The sequence below is a fragment of the Eumetopias jubatus genome, unplaced genomic scaffold, assembly GCF_037043125.1.
Source record: "Eumetopias jubatus isolate StellerSeaLion01/CBP00866 unplaced genomic scaffold, mEumJub1_p1.0 scaffold_92, whole genome shotgun sequence".
In the NCBI taxonomy this organism is placed as follows: Eukaryota; Metazoa; Chordata; class Mammalia; order Carnivora; family Otariidae; genus Eumetopias; species Eumetopias jubatus.
The window spans coordinates 292,031-307,022 of record NW_028274898.1 but is presented as its reverse complement, the minus strand read 5'-3'; the positions used below and the strand labels follow the sequence as shown (position 1 = coordinate 307,022).

Below are 14,992 nucleotides of genomic sequence, written 5' to 3'. Positions count from 1 at the left end.
GTGTAGGGCAGGCTCCTCTGGAAGGAAGGGTATTTGTTGCCTCCTGGAAGAAAGCAGAGAGCATTCGTGCATGTATTTGGGACAGGAATGTAGTTGAGATTAGAAATTTGCCACCCCCTTTATCAGATCCATGAAGGAGTGTCTCTGAGAGCTTCCTCAGTGCTTGGTTTGGTCCTAGGAGTCATGAGTACAGAGATGAGTAAAACATTATCCCAATTGTCGTGGGGCTCTCAGTCTAGTAACCAGAAGTCATGAAAAGTGTAGTGGTGGTGGATTCCTTGGAGGAAGTGGCCAGTGCTGCCTGGGGATGGCCTGGTCTCCCTCCGTGTTTTCCAACAGCTGGATGACCTGTCCTGACCCAGGGACCCTGGGCCTCAACTCAATTTCAGCCTCTCAGGACACAGCCAACACCTAGGTTCCATGTAAACCCAAAGCAGTCAACACTATGAAGGTCTGCAGAGGAAACTGCTGCTATCAGTAGCTCCCCACTTTGTCTTGGCCAACTGGAAAATAGAGGCGAGTTCATTAAGTCTTGTAGGGTCATCCTTGCCCTAATGATCAGGGATTAGTCTTTCTCTCTGTTAAGTGAAATACTTTCTAGCTTCAGTATTCTCTCTCCACTTAAAAACTTTGGAACTATTGGCTAAAGTATAGATCAAGTAGCTACAGTGAAAAAGGGGTAAAGCAACTTCCAAGCTGCAGTGAGAATGCGCAGAAACTCTTATACTGAATAATAATCGGACAAATCACTTTTAAATTGCACAAAAGGTTTATACAGTAATTCTGGAATAGACAATGTAAGTCTGTCGCTTTCTCCTTCTTCTTAACATTGCTTTGATAATTTAAGATCATTTCCATTTCCATATAAACATTTGGATCAGCTTAGAAATACTTACTAAAATGTCTGCTAGAAGGTTGATTGGCATTGTATTAGATCTTTTGATCAATTTGGGAAGAATTGTCCTCTAACCATAATGAGTCTTCCAATCCACCACAAATTTTATCTCCCCATGTATTTAGTTCTTTAATTTCTGGAAGTAGTGCTCTGCAGTTTTCAGTGTAATGTTCTGACACATATTGTGTCTGATAAGACAATGCAATAGGAAAACTGGTCAAAAGACTTGAAGAAGAAATGCTTCACAAAAGAAGATACACAAATGGCCAAAAAGCACTTGAAAAGATGCTCCACTTGAAACCATTGAAAAGCATGAAGTTGAACATAAATCAAAAGGGATTCACTAATGTCTCTGCAAGGCTCCATCTTAAACTAAGTAACCTTTTCCTTCTCTTCTGCAAACCTCTGCTCCTCCCTTCTAAGCCTTTTGTTTCAGGAGCCTGGTACCACCCTAAAGACAGGATGAAGGAGGCTGGCAGCATGCACACAATTTCTGTCAAAATAAAACACCCCCCCGCCCCTTCCTTCAGGGGGAGGGGACTTACAGTTTTTGAGGGCCTTGGACTGTTCTAGCCCCCTGTGCCCCGAAAAGCAATAAAGCTATTGTTCCTCAATATTCCAAACTCTGTCTTCGTCTTATATTTTGGCTCTGAAGCACAGAGGTCAGTTTTCGACGGTACACTCAGCCATTGGGAAGATAAATTAATACTACAGTGAGTTACCATTACACAACCATCCCCGTGGCTAAAATTACGAAGACCGAAAACATATGTGGTGAGGATGTAAAGTAACTAGACGTTTCATACACTTGTGGGAATGAAAAATGGTCCAACCACCGAGAAAAGCTGAACCACAGATAAACATTTACCAATCACGTGAACGGCCATTCCTCTCCTAAGGATTTACACAATATGGCCACACAGCAAACTGCACATGAATATTCATCATAGCTTTATTCCCCATGGCCAAACCCAGGAAACTGCATAGATGGCCATAAATAGGTGAATGTACAGACCAAATATATCCATACAGAGGAATACTCCTTAGCAATGAAAAATTCTGAACTGGTGATCCATTAGTAATATGGATAGATATAAGAATCCTTAGGCTGCACGGAGGAATGTAGGCATAAAAGAGTTCCATTTCCATAACGTGGTTAAAAATCAAGCCGTCTTTGATGCCAGTGGTTGCCTGGGGCTGAGGGTGAAGGCAGTGAGAGACTTCAATGGATCCACCCAAGGGAAGCTGTGAGGTAGAAGAAATGCCCTGTGTCCTGAATGGAGCAGTAGTTTCAATTGTATGTACATCTGTGAAAATGCATTTAGTTGTACAGTTTATCTTTTTTAATTTTTATTTGTTGAGAAAGCACTCACACTGCATCCTCTCTCTCTTACCCTCCAAAGGAGGAGAAGAACGATCATCAGTGGCAATGGGCAGCTGTGGAAACAACACCTAAAATCACGTTCATGCTCAGGAGAGAACAATGTGCCTCCTCCTTGAGGTTTCAGGTCCTCTACACGTTCAGAGAAAATTCTCTAGTAACAAACTGTAGAAATGAACTGGAGGGTATTATGCTAAGTGAAATTAAGTCAATCAGAGAAAGACATGTATCCTATGACCTCACTGATAGGAGGGATTCTTAATCTTAGGAAACAAATTGAGGGTTGCTGGAGTGGTGGGGGTGAGAGGGATGGGGTGCCTGGGTGATGGGCATTGGGGAGGGTATGTGCTATGGTGAGCGCTGTGAATTGTGTAAGACTGATGAATCACAGACCTGTACCTCTGAAACAAATAATATATTATATGTTTAAAAAAATAGAGAGAGAGAGAAGCTAGTAGGAAGGGAAAAATGAAGGGGAGGAAATCGGAGGGGGAGATAAGCCATGAGAGAAGATGGACTCTGAGAAACAAACTGAGGGTTCTAGAGGGGAGGGGTGGGGGGATGGGTTACCTGGTGATGGGTATTAAAGAGGGCACATTCTGCATGGAGCACTGGGTGTTATGCACAAACAATGAATCATGGAACTCTACATGAAAAACTAATGATGTAATGTATGTTGATTAACATAACAATAAAAAATTTTAAAAAATAATAAAAAAGAGAGAGAGAAGCTAGTAGGAAGGGAAAAATGAAGGGGAGGAAATCAGAGGGGGAGACGAACCATGAGAGACGATGGACTCTGAGAAACAGAGGGTTCTAGAGGGGAGGGGGTGGGGGGATGGGTTAGCCTGGTGGTGGGTATTAAAGAGGGCAGCATTGAAGGGAGCACTGGCTGTTATAGGCAAACAATGAATCATGGAACACTACATCAAAAACTATTGATGTAATGTATGGTGATTAACATAACATAATAAAATAAAATTAAAAGAAAGAAAGAAAGAAATGATCTCTGAAAGTACAGCCTTAATTGTACACTTTAAAGGGATGCCGTCTACTGTACCTAAATTATACCTCAGCAACATTCATGTAATAATCTACTATATTTCTCTATACTAGCAGTGAGCATTTAGAAAATGAAATTTTTAAAAAAAGGAAATGAAATTCAATAAACAGAGAGGAGATTCATGTCCACCTTCATTAAATGTATGAGAACACATGTAACAAAGATGCCTGAAAACTCTTGCTGAAATAAATTAAAGGATACTAAATAATTAGGAAAAAATATATCACATTCATGGACTAGACCACTCAAATTTGTTGGAACATCAAATCAGCATTATTCTGATTCATACTGGAGAAGGCAATTTGGGGGCAAATTTACAAGCTAATTCTCAAATGTATTTGGAAATCAACATACCTAAATAGCCAAGACAACCTTGAAGAATTAAATTGGAGAAATTTACTAAATTTTAAACCTCACCGTAAAGCTACAGTAATTAAGGTGCTCTTAATGGTGTAAGTAACACAATGTAAATATATCAATGTGAGAGAGCAGAGAGTAATAAAATTTCCTGATACGCATATACATTTTTAAAATTTTTCTTTTAATTTTACTTCTTTTCAATTATTTTCTTTTTAAGTAATCTCTGCATCCCACATGGCGCTCAAACTCAAAAAAAAAATAAAAGGTTGTGAGTTTTACCTGAGCACTGATTAGTACAGCTGCATGGGACAGGGAATCTTTACCAGGAGAGAGTGTCATGACAAAGGAAATTTTGATAAAGGGTTATATACCAAAATATATTTTTTACATAAAAAGTGACAAATTTTTATACAAAAGACATTGTAGAAAGTCACTGCATTTCCCGGTCTTAAATTTCTAGTACATGTAGGGCTGTATGGCTTTAATGTTATGGGAACCAGGGAAGTGTCTTCCTTTTTCTTATCTTTTCCAGAATGCTCCTTTTGGGTTCTTTTCTTTCATAAAGCAGATGTCCAATGTGTGCTTGGGGTGAAATAGAGCCCATGCATTGAGGTTTTGTGGATTCATTTTGACCTTGGTAAATGTGAAAGCATCGCTTCCTTGGGAGCCCAGGGGCAGGACCCACAAACATTAAAGGTGGACAATTGCCTTTATCAGTGCTACAGCGACCTCCTAAGTCTCTGGCTCCTAAGATCTAGGGGGGAACCTGTGCTGAAGAAGTGAAGAGGTGCTTCAGGGCACCACTTCCCCTGCCTGCCTGTTTCTCTCTCCTCAACCTCAGCTTCTATGCCACTGAACACCACTGCACACATCTACTGTGGACATCATCCATCATTGACCCATGACCTCGAACTGCCCATGTTTGCTTCCAGGAATACAACCACAGGTCAATGGCATGAGGTCAAGTCAAAGAAATCTAGCAAGCCATGGTCCACCTTTTTAAAATTGTTCCAAATTTTTAAAAAATATTTTTCCAGTATAGTTAACATACAGTTCCATGAGTTTCCAGTATATAACATGGTGATTGAACATTTCCATACATTGCCCAGTGCTCATTACCACAAGTACACTTCTTAATCCCCATCACCTCACCCATCCCCCAAGCCCCCCTACCCTCGGCAACCATCAGTTAGTTCTCTATAGTTAAGGGTCTCTTTCCTGGTTTGTCTCTCTCCCTTTTCTATTTCCTTTGCTTACATGTTTTGTTTCTTAAATTCCACATAGGAGTGAGATCATGGGGTATTTATCTTTCTCTCACTGACTTATTTCACTTAGCAGAATACACTCTGGCTTCATCTGTGTCCTTGCTAATGGCAAGATTTCATTCTTTTTTTTGGCTGAATAATATTCCATGGTATAAATAGATAGATAGATAGATAGATAGATAGATAGATAGATAGATAGATAGATATAGATATGTGTGTGTGTATATATATATATATATATATATACACACACACACACAACGTTGTCTTTATCATTCATCTGTTGATGGACGTCTGGGCTCTTTCCATAATTTGGCTATGCTGCTGTACAAAGGGCCCATGTATTCCTGCAAATTAGTGTTTCTGTATTTTGGGGATAAATATCCAGTGGTAGGATTAATGGATCTTAATCGTTCCTTTTTGAGGACCCTCCATACTGCTTTCCACAATGGCTACACCAGTTTGTATTCCCACCAATACTGTAAGAGGGTTCCTTTTCCTCCACATCCTTGCCCACACTTGTTGTTTCTTGTGTTTTTGATTTTAGCCATTCTGACAGGTGTGAGGTCATAGCTCGTTGGTTCTTTTTTTCTATTTCCTGATTTTACCTATTTATTTGAGAATGAAGGAGAGCACAAGTGGGGGGAGGCGGAGAGGGAGAAGCAGGCTCCCCACTGAGCAGGTAGCCCGATGTGGGACTAGATCCCAGGACCCCAAGGTCACCACCCGAGCCAAAGGCAGACGGGTAACGGACCGAGCCACCCTGGTGCCCTATCCAATTGTTTCGATTTGCATTTTCCTGATGAGGAGTGTTGTCGAGCATCTCTTCATGTGTCTGTTGGCCATCTGGATGTCTTCTTTGGAGTAATGTCTGTTCATTTCTTCTGCCTCTTTTTAAATTGGATTATTTGTGGCTTTTGGTGTTGAGTTGTATAAGCTCTTTATATATGTTGGATACTAACCATTCATTGGATATGTCATTTGCAAATATCTTCTCCCATTCAGTACGTTCCCTTCTACTTTGGTTGATTGTCATAAAATGGCTCTTTATCTCTCTTCTGTTAAATATGAGGGTGAACCAAATAAACACAATATGGCATCGAGGTTACAATCTTTCCAAACTTAGTGGTCACTATATATATTATGCATCTTACTAATGCACAAATTAATCCTTTGACAATTTCAAAAGATCTCTTGTGAGAGGTGAATGAATCCATAAGTGACATGTAATGTGGTGTTCAGTGACATTACAAAAACAACAAAGAAAACAGTTCACACATAGTGGAGGAGTCTGGGACATAGGGATGTCAATATCAGTTTAATGAAAAGCCACAAATGGTGTCCCAGCAAGGCATAAGACGTCTCATAACATAGGTGTACAGCCAGAAGAATATTGAGAGTCAGGACAAAACATTTTGAAAAATTAGTATTTTATTCACTTAGTTTAATACTCTGCCTCTTGCCCTATACTTTTTATGGATAGAGAAAAAAAAAATAAAGAAGACCCAAAGAGGAACATCATGACAGTCTGGAATTGGCAGTGTATGTGAGTGTATGTGAATGTATGAATATATATGAATACAAATAAGCCATTTTCCAGCTCTGTCCACTGGAAATGCCTAAAAATAAACCAATTGCAATGAGTGCCCGAGGAGACACATTTTGATCTGGGAGTATGGTTTCCCAGGAAACAAAACCACAGATTCTTAGAGAAATGACCGAGACCAGGCCAGACGCAACAAATCTTCTATATGAGACACAAACACCTCATCATACTGATATTAGGAAAGTTCTCAAAACTATGAGGGTCTTATCAAAAGGATATGAAAGCCAACCTGAAATCACTTTCACTGCTAAAAGAGAGGATAAATGGAGCACTCATAAGTCCATAATACAGTGGTTTGAAACACTTCGATATGACTGAAGCCTTGCTTTCATATTAACACAGTAATAAAAGAAAATGAAGAGGAAAAGAACGGAACTTACAGGTTCCCGTTAGAGATGCTAGGGGACCAGAGTTTTCCTTACAAAATGTACCGCCAGGTATATAGTATTGGGGGGAAATTTCTTTTCCTGCAGGTGTTCATACAAGGCTTCTAGGATCCAAACCATGATGATGAAGGATCATCATTTTGCTCCACAGAATCAATGGATGGATGGGCCTTGAACATAAGGGGACCTGAGGTGCTTCCTGATGGAAGCGCACACAGCACTTGAGAGGAAGTCTTGCCAACAATTCAAACCTGAAACTGATCAGTTTCTACGTCTGCCAGGTCCGACAGAGCAGTCGTTCCGATAATATTTGGAATGCAGTTAGCAGGACCTCTTTCCTTAGAAATGCATTTTAATTATATTTCATTTACAGCTCCCTTAAATGTAAACTTAAAACCTGAAGAAATACAGACGATTTTTCTATTAATCGCATCTTTATTACTCTGGCAGAATTCGGTTTCCCTTAATGTGAAGCATTAAGCGGCAAGATGCAAGATTATTTTGGATTGTTGTGCGCTTATACTTTTTACTTTTCAACGTTCCTGCCAGAAAATGTTAAATTCCATGTGTGGCTTGCCTTTTCTTTGTAATAGCACTGTTCTCCACGAACAGTGGAGATTCCACCACGAAGTAAGAGGAAGTATGATGGACTGTGTTAAAGTATATCTGGCTATAATGCATTCCGTGGCCATGCTCCCGCACAAACACCTCAGTATTTTCAAAAATGATTAACAAAAAAGGAGAGAACAAGAGCTGGAGAGGGCGAAGCAGAGAGTGAGAGCCAGAGGGAGGGGGAGGGAACGAGGGAGGAGGAAGGAAAGGGAGAAACTGAGAAGAAATCTACACATTGCTAGGAGGCTTGAATACAGGTCCTACTCATGGGAGCGTGTGCATTTTATTTGGATCCTGATACAGAGAAAACAACTTAAAAACAACAATGGGAAATTTGAACACTATGTATTTTATATTACATATTTTAAATTAATTTATGAATATTTACAAGGTTATGATGATAATACTTTAAAAGGGTTCTCATTTAGGGAAACATACAGATACAACTGCAAATGAAATATGGTGTCTGCGATTTGCTTTAAATAATAAAGGACAGGGGCGCCTGGGTGGCTCAGATGGTTAAGCGTCTGCCTTCGGCTCAGGTCATGATCCCAGAGTCATGGGATCGAGCCCCACATCGGGTTCCTGGCTCAGCGAGGAGCCTGCGTCTCCCTCTGCCTCTCTCCCTGCTCATGCTTTCTCTCTCTCTCTATCTCTGTGTCTCAAATGAATAAATAAAATCTTAGAAAAAAAAAAGAAAGAAACCCCAACCTTTAAAAAAATAATAATACAGGACAAAGTAAGTGGATGGGATTGTATTAAAACAAGGTCAGCCCTAAGTTGATAACTGTTGAACCTGGCTGATGAGGACGGGGATGTTCTGTTCTACAATTCTGTCTACGTGTGTGTGCTACTGACAGTCTGCATCTAGAAAAGAGAGATAAAGAGTACCAGTCCACTGAGAATAATGGCAGCTGAATCTCTCAACACATGACTTTAAAGGGTTAGGGATTAACCTAGAGAGTCAGTAACACAGCTCATAACCCTGTCCCCGAACAGCCAGGGGCCAGAGAGAAGTGTGGACTCCAGATGGTTAGTACTTAGCCGGGTCTGGGAGCCAGAGACAGCAGGGCAGTCAGCACAGACCAGGCAGGCACTTAGAGGAGAGGACTTCAGGGAGGGCTTCTCAGCGGGGAACACAGGTGAATGATGGCAGAAAGAGAGTGGGAAGAGCTCAGAGGGTGCCTGAGACCTGCTGACTCCAGCTTCGGCTACTTGGATCCGAAGGAAGGGGCTGCATGGTGTGCAGGACAGAGGTGGCCCTCGGGGGAGGGCCAGACCTGGATGAAAGTAGTGTCCTTTGGAGGCTTGTGGTAAAGACAATGAAGCCACTGGTAGAAATGAAAGGACATACTGGAAGCAAACAGGATCCTGGAGCAGAAGACAAATGGCCCCATCCCCAGCTATTTACATCTATTAGAACAATTACACCAAAGAGAGGGATCCAGACCTCAGGAATCCACAAAGCTACTCAGAGCACTCATTCCTTCCTACATGGAACTTTTGTTTCTCATTCCAGCAAACCCAGGTGTGTTAAAGGGAAAATGATAGAGCAGACCGGTGTTCCAAGGTGACAGAAGAAAACAAACAAGCAGAAATAGAGAGTCAAACATTTCAGCTCAGTAAAGATCCCCCCTGAAATCAATCACAAAACATAGGAAAACTAAAATGGTTAAAATGACACCCCGACCTGAATGAAATGTGCGAACAAGCATTTGTAGCCGTGAAAAGGTAAAAGTTCCCTTAAACACACGACTCCAAAGAGAAGTGGGCAAGAAACAAGAAATGGGAAACGAGAATTGTCAAAACTGGGAAAAAATTGAAGAAAATTTCTCGGGAAAGAGGCTGATCCACAAGATTCATAAGGGCAACATTGGTGCAAAATTAGAGTGGACTTTGAATACTGAAAAGAAAGCAGCCAAGAGAACAGAAAATGAACAGAAGATAGTGAGACAGGATCAGAGAGAAAGTCCTGGATGCCTGCGGGAGACGGAAACAAAGGAGTCAACAATAAGACCTATCCTCATAGAACTAATAGATATTATTTTATTTATTTTATTGTTTTTTAAAGATATTTTTTAAGATTTTATTGATTTATTTGACAGAGAGAGAATGAGAGAGAGAGAGCATGAGAGGGACGAGGGTCAGAGGGAGAAGCAGACTCCCTACTGAGCAGGGAGCCCGATGCGGGACTCGAACCCGGGACTCCAGGATCATGACCTGAGCTGAAGGCAGTTGCTTAACCAACTGAGCCACCCAGGCACCCCAGAACTAATAGATTTTAAAGAAAAAGAAGAAATCTCCTCTGAAGCTACAGACTTGCCCCCCGCCAACCACCAAAAAACCCCAATTTATATCCACTGGAAAGAAAAACAGTTTACATTCTATATCCCAATCAAACATACAAAACAAGGCAATATATATATTTTTCTTTTAAAATTTTGTATTTAAATTCCATTTAATTACCATATACTGTATTATTAGTTTCAGAGGTAGAATTCAGTGATTCAGGGCACCTGGGTGGCTCAGTCAGTCTGCCTTGGGCTCAGGTCATCCTGGGATCAAGGCTCATATCCGGCTCCCTGCTCCACAAAGAGTCTGCTTCTCCCTCTCCCTCTACCCCCTCACCTGCTTGTGTTCTCACTCTCTCATGCTCTCTTTCTCAAATAAAGAAATAATTTACAAAAGAATTCCGTGATTTGTCAGTTGCACATAACACCCAGGGTTCATGACATCGAATGCCCTCCTTAATGCCCATCACCCAGTTTACGCCATCCCCTACCCACCTCCCCTCCTGCAACCCTCAGTTTCTATTCTATAGTTGAGTCTCTTATGCTTTGTCTCCCTCTCTTGTTTTCCTCTTTTATTTTTCCTTGTCTTTCCCTATATTCCTCTGTTTTGTTTCTTAAATTCCATCTATGAGTGAAATCATATGGTATTTTGTCTTTTTCTGGCTGACTTATTTCACTTAGTATAATACCCTCTAGTTCCAACCATGTCGTCGCAAATGGCAAAATTTCATTTTTTGGTGGCTGAGTAATATTCCATTGTACGTATATACGCCACATATTGTTTATCCATTCACCTGTCGATGGACATCGCAACTCTATCCATAGTTTGTTGTGGACATTGTTCCTATGAACATTGGGGTGCAGGTGCCCCTTCAAAACACCATGTTTGGAAGAAAAGGTGAGTATGGCAGAGGGGGAGACGAACCATGAGAGATGATGGACTCTGAAAAAGAAACTGAGGGTTCTAGAGGGGAGGGGGGTAGGGGGATGGGTTAGCCTGGTGATGGGTATTGAGGAGGGCACGTTCTGCATGGAGCACTGGGTGTTGTGAATAAACAATGAATCATGGAACACTGCATCAAAAACTAATGATGTAATATAAGGTGATTAACATAACAATAAAAAAATTAAAAAAAAACACCATGTTTGTATCCTTTGGATAAATACCTTTTTTTTAAATAAATAAATTGCAGCTTAATAGGTAGCTCTATTTTTAACTTTTTAATTTTTTAAAATATTTTATTTATTTACTTGCCAGACAGAGAGCACGGGTGCACAAGCAGAGGGGATGGCAGGCGCAAGGTACAGCAGGCTTCCTGCTGAGCAGGGAACCTGATGGGGGGCTTCACCTCGGGACCCAAGGATCATGACCTGAGCAAAAAGCAGATGCTTGACCAACTGAGCCACCCAGGCATTCCTATGTTTCACTGCTGGAGGAAACGTCAAAGTGTTTCCCAGAGTGGCTGCCCCAGTTTGCATTCCCACCAACAGTGTGAGAGGGTTCCCCTCTCTCCCTCTTCTTGCCAACATCTGTTGTTTCCTGAGTTGGCCATTTTAGCCATTCTGACTGCTGTGAGGTGGTATCTCACTGTGGTTTTGACTTGAATTTCCGAGAAAGCACTCTATTTTTAAAGCTCAGTCAAAACTCATTGTGCCAGTACTTTCTAATCAGCTAGATGTCCATGTACACAGGCAGGAGAAACAGTGTCCGATACGCAACCCCCAAGGAGTCCTGATTCCATCCCTAGGAGACCTTCGAAGGTGAACTTCACCTGACGAGAGATGACTGAGGAAATTTCGACTTTCAAACAGCTGATCACTGTTGAAGCTACTTAACTGTGGATCTAAAACCAAAATCTGGGGGTGGAGCGTGTGGGAAAAATAGGATGTAAATGGCATCTGTTTGGCTGGTTTCCACCCAGTGAAAACAAGAGCATAAGAAGAGGCAGGTGAAGACAGAAGGAAAGAGAAAATAGAATAATGTCAACGGTTTGAGGTTAAGAGATCACTTAAAACTTAGAGACTGAATGTGAAAAGTTTCACAAGCTAATAAGGAACCAGACATGTCCAAAACCTTTGGGTGCAGGGCTCAGCCCTACCTACACAACCTTCCTAAACCCCAGACTCACATATAGACACACATAGGTGCACACACAGGAAAGAAACCCCGTACCACAGAGAGACAAACACAGCCAAAATTAGTTCCCCGTAGGGTACGTTTAGCCGAAAAGAGACGGAGACTCAGCATTAAATATGACGAAGAGAACCAAGAATATTTCCATTACTGTGTATCCAGATCCACCAAATCACCACGATAGGAACAGATTAGAGCATCCAATGTAAAAAAATCATGAGTCCATGGGATTGTCAAAACAAAAACTTTAATGATAATGAACAGGGAGGGAATGTTCTTTTCCACATCACATTGCCAGCAAATACGCGTTGTATAGGAACGGCACAGTTAGAATTCTTCCAATGTACAAACACACACAGGGTTAGGACACACCGTCAGGATCCTTAAAGGATGGCGACGTTTTAGAGAAAGACTGTAGAGAAGAGGGTCTGCATACATTCTCAGAGTATCACTTACCAAATCACTAATTTTATAAAGAAAATCAGGTGTCTCGCTCTGCACAGATCTGATAGGCCCTTCCCTAGCAAAGTAAGCAGTGCTGCTATCACAAGAATGGTGGTGGGCCCACGGGACACTCGTGCTCTCGGGGTAGGCTGAGCTAGGACACACACAGCGGGAACTATGCAGTGTCCTGGCCAAAGGGTTAGGCTGAATTTAATCAGGAGGACATGATCAGACAACTTCAGGATGTAGGCCATTAAGCTGGACTTTTGGCCTGTCCCCTACAAACAAGGGAATGTCACCATCACCACAGACAGCCACCTAAAGGTGAGGAGATGTTTTGCGTTCAAAAGGACTAAATAAATACAGTCACACGTTCTTTTTACTCCTTTGAAACCCAAAATATCTCTTCTCCTTTTGGTTGTTTCTTATTTGTGGTGACATTGACTGTTTGAAGACACAGGCCAGTCATCTTGTTCAGTGGTCTACATTCTGAACTTGTCTGATAACTACCTCGTGCTCAAATTCAAGCTAAAGCTCTCCAGCAAGAACACTGCATCGTTCACGCCGGCTCCTCATAGCGCAGCCCACCTGGTGGCCCAGAGTGTCCAGTCTGACATGTGGTCTTTTTCCATGGTGCTCCTGACTCTGATTCTCTGTAGGATGAAATTTAGAGCAGCGAGACTTATGGTCTCTCAAAACTGTGTGTGATCTACTCAGGCATTGGTCTCCTTCGCTATCGATCGCAACTGCAGCTGAAGGGCTAGAATTTCTCTCCTCAAAGCGGTCTTTTGTAGCCAACGTCATACAGAATGGCTTGTGATCGTGCTGTTGATTCTCAGCAAAGGATCCCTCCTGTGCTCTGTTTGGCCTTTAACTTGATGTGCTGCTCTAGATTTACTTCATCAAGTGGAAAATATGGGGTTTTATGATGGGGTTTTATAATGGGGTTCCATTCAAGTGAAGAATCTCTTTTCTTCATTTCTGAAGTACTTGGTATCTGAGAGAGGAAGAGAGAGAGAACTCAACTGTGAGTCTTGCTCAGATCCTGCTGATAGCTGAGCCTGGAGGGGTGGCTACATGGTGACAGAGGCCAGGTGCAACTTGAACCCTTGTCCAGAGAAGAAGCTGAAGGGGGAGCCGCAGGTAGGCTGAGCGGGAGAGTGAGAGCCACAGGTCAGAAGCAATACCTCACCAAACTGACAGGCAGCCTGTGTTGCAGGATCCAGGGACCCCTGTGCTCCCCCAGCGGGAGCCTGGTGATATCACAGCTCAAGGCTGCTGTGAGCTTTTGCCAGATCCCAAGTACCTCTCCCTCAGCAGCCACTTCACTCTTGAGCCCCCTTCATCAGAAGCCAAGTGATGGCTTTCTCACGCCTCCCAGGGAGGGATGCACCTAGCACCCACACATACGTTCAAACACAGAGTGCTGTAGGAAGGAGGGGACCCTTGGCAGACAAACACACCCCCTTCTCACCCTTGTCCCGGTCTCCTGAGAAGAAGTCCAGGCTACGGAATGAGTCCCAGACTGTGAGAGCCAATAGGGGCCTCTGAATATCTCCAAGTTCCTTTCTGCCATGTGCAGATGAGGAGCCGTGGTCCAAGGACTAAGGACCCCCTAAAGCCATGTGACCTGTGACTGAAACCCCTGGACTGGAACTCAGGCTCAGGCCCTGTGCAAACATGTGGGTGAAGGGAGAGCAAAGCCTCTGATCTGGAGTCGTGGGCCGGCAGGAGACACTGTTGGTCACTTGGCTGGACAGGAACAAGGCCAGAGGGGCTGAGGGAAGAACCCAAGAATGAGAAACTCAAGGGCGAATCCACAAAAAGAGAGCAGGGGTGTAACCATGGCCCTAGTCATTTTCACTCAGCGACACCCACATCCTCGGAAGGTAATCTCAGCAGGATAGACCTCAGGGCATTTCTAGGAATATGCTCGTTACCTAGACTCGCAAACGCGGAAGTGAAAATGAGAAAGCATTAGTTTGAGCTCTCTAGGGCCTCATCCCTTCTTTTCCAAACTTTTCCGAAGGAAAGAGCCTCTCAGTGTTCACTAGTGTAAAGAAGGGCCTGCAAATGGATTAATAGGGGAGTGAGACCTAAGCTTCTTTACTGAGATGGTGGAAAAGGACAAATTTGGAATAAAATATTGTCTTTCAGTCTGCACTGAACCTGTCAGGGGCTGTGCAATCCACTCAGTGACCAGGGAACTGTCGTTTGCATTGTCGTAGGAGGAAAGAAAGCACTCAATTCCTTCACCTTTGATCAGGGAAGGGATTAGGTTTTGGACAGTGGCTTTTTATGCAATATGTAATTCTCCTGTATCCTATATTATAGGGGCTGAGGAGAAACCTGACTCCAGCGGGTCCAGTGTGGCACTCCCAGCTGTGACTTGGGTTCTCATTTAGACTTTGTAAGGGGGGCTCTTTCTCCTCAGCTTTAACACTTCTTATTCACATGGAGAAGTTGAGGGTTATTTGTCCTCCTAGGTCAGATTTCCCGATAGACCCCCGAGGAGAATCCTTGTGCAAGGCACTCATTAAGACAATGCTCCTGGG

General features: G+C 42.6%; 1 non-coding gene across 1 annotated transcript; it reads right to left on the bottom strand.

Annotated features, from left to right (window-relative positions):
- Positions 1-2,259: 2,259 nt before the first annotated feature.
- Positions 2,260-2,472, bottom strand: LOC148161682 (small nucleolar RNA U3). The gene has a single exon (XR_015767402.1). It is a non-coding gene; the product is annotated as a small nucleolar RNA U3 (small nucleolar RNA).
- Positions 2,473-14,992: the final 12,520 nt, after the last annotated feature.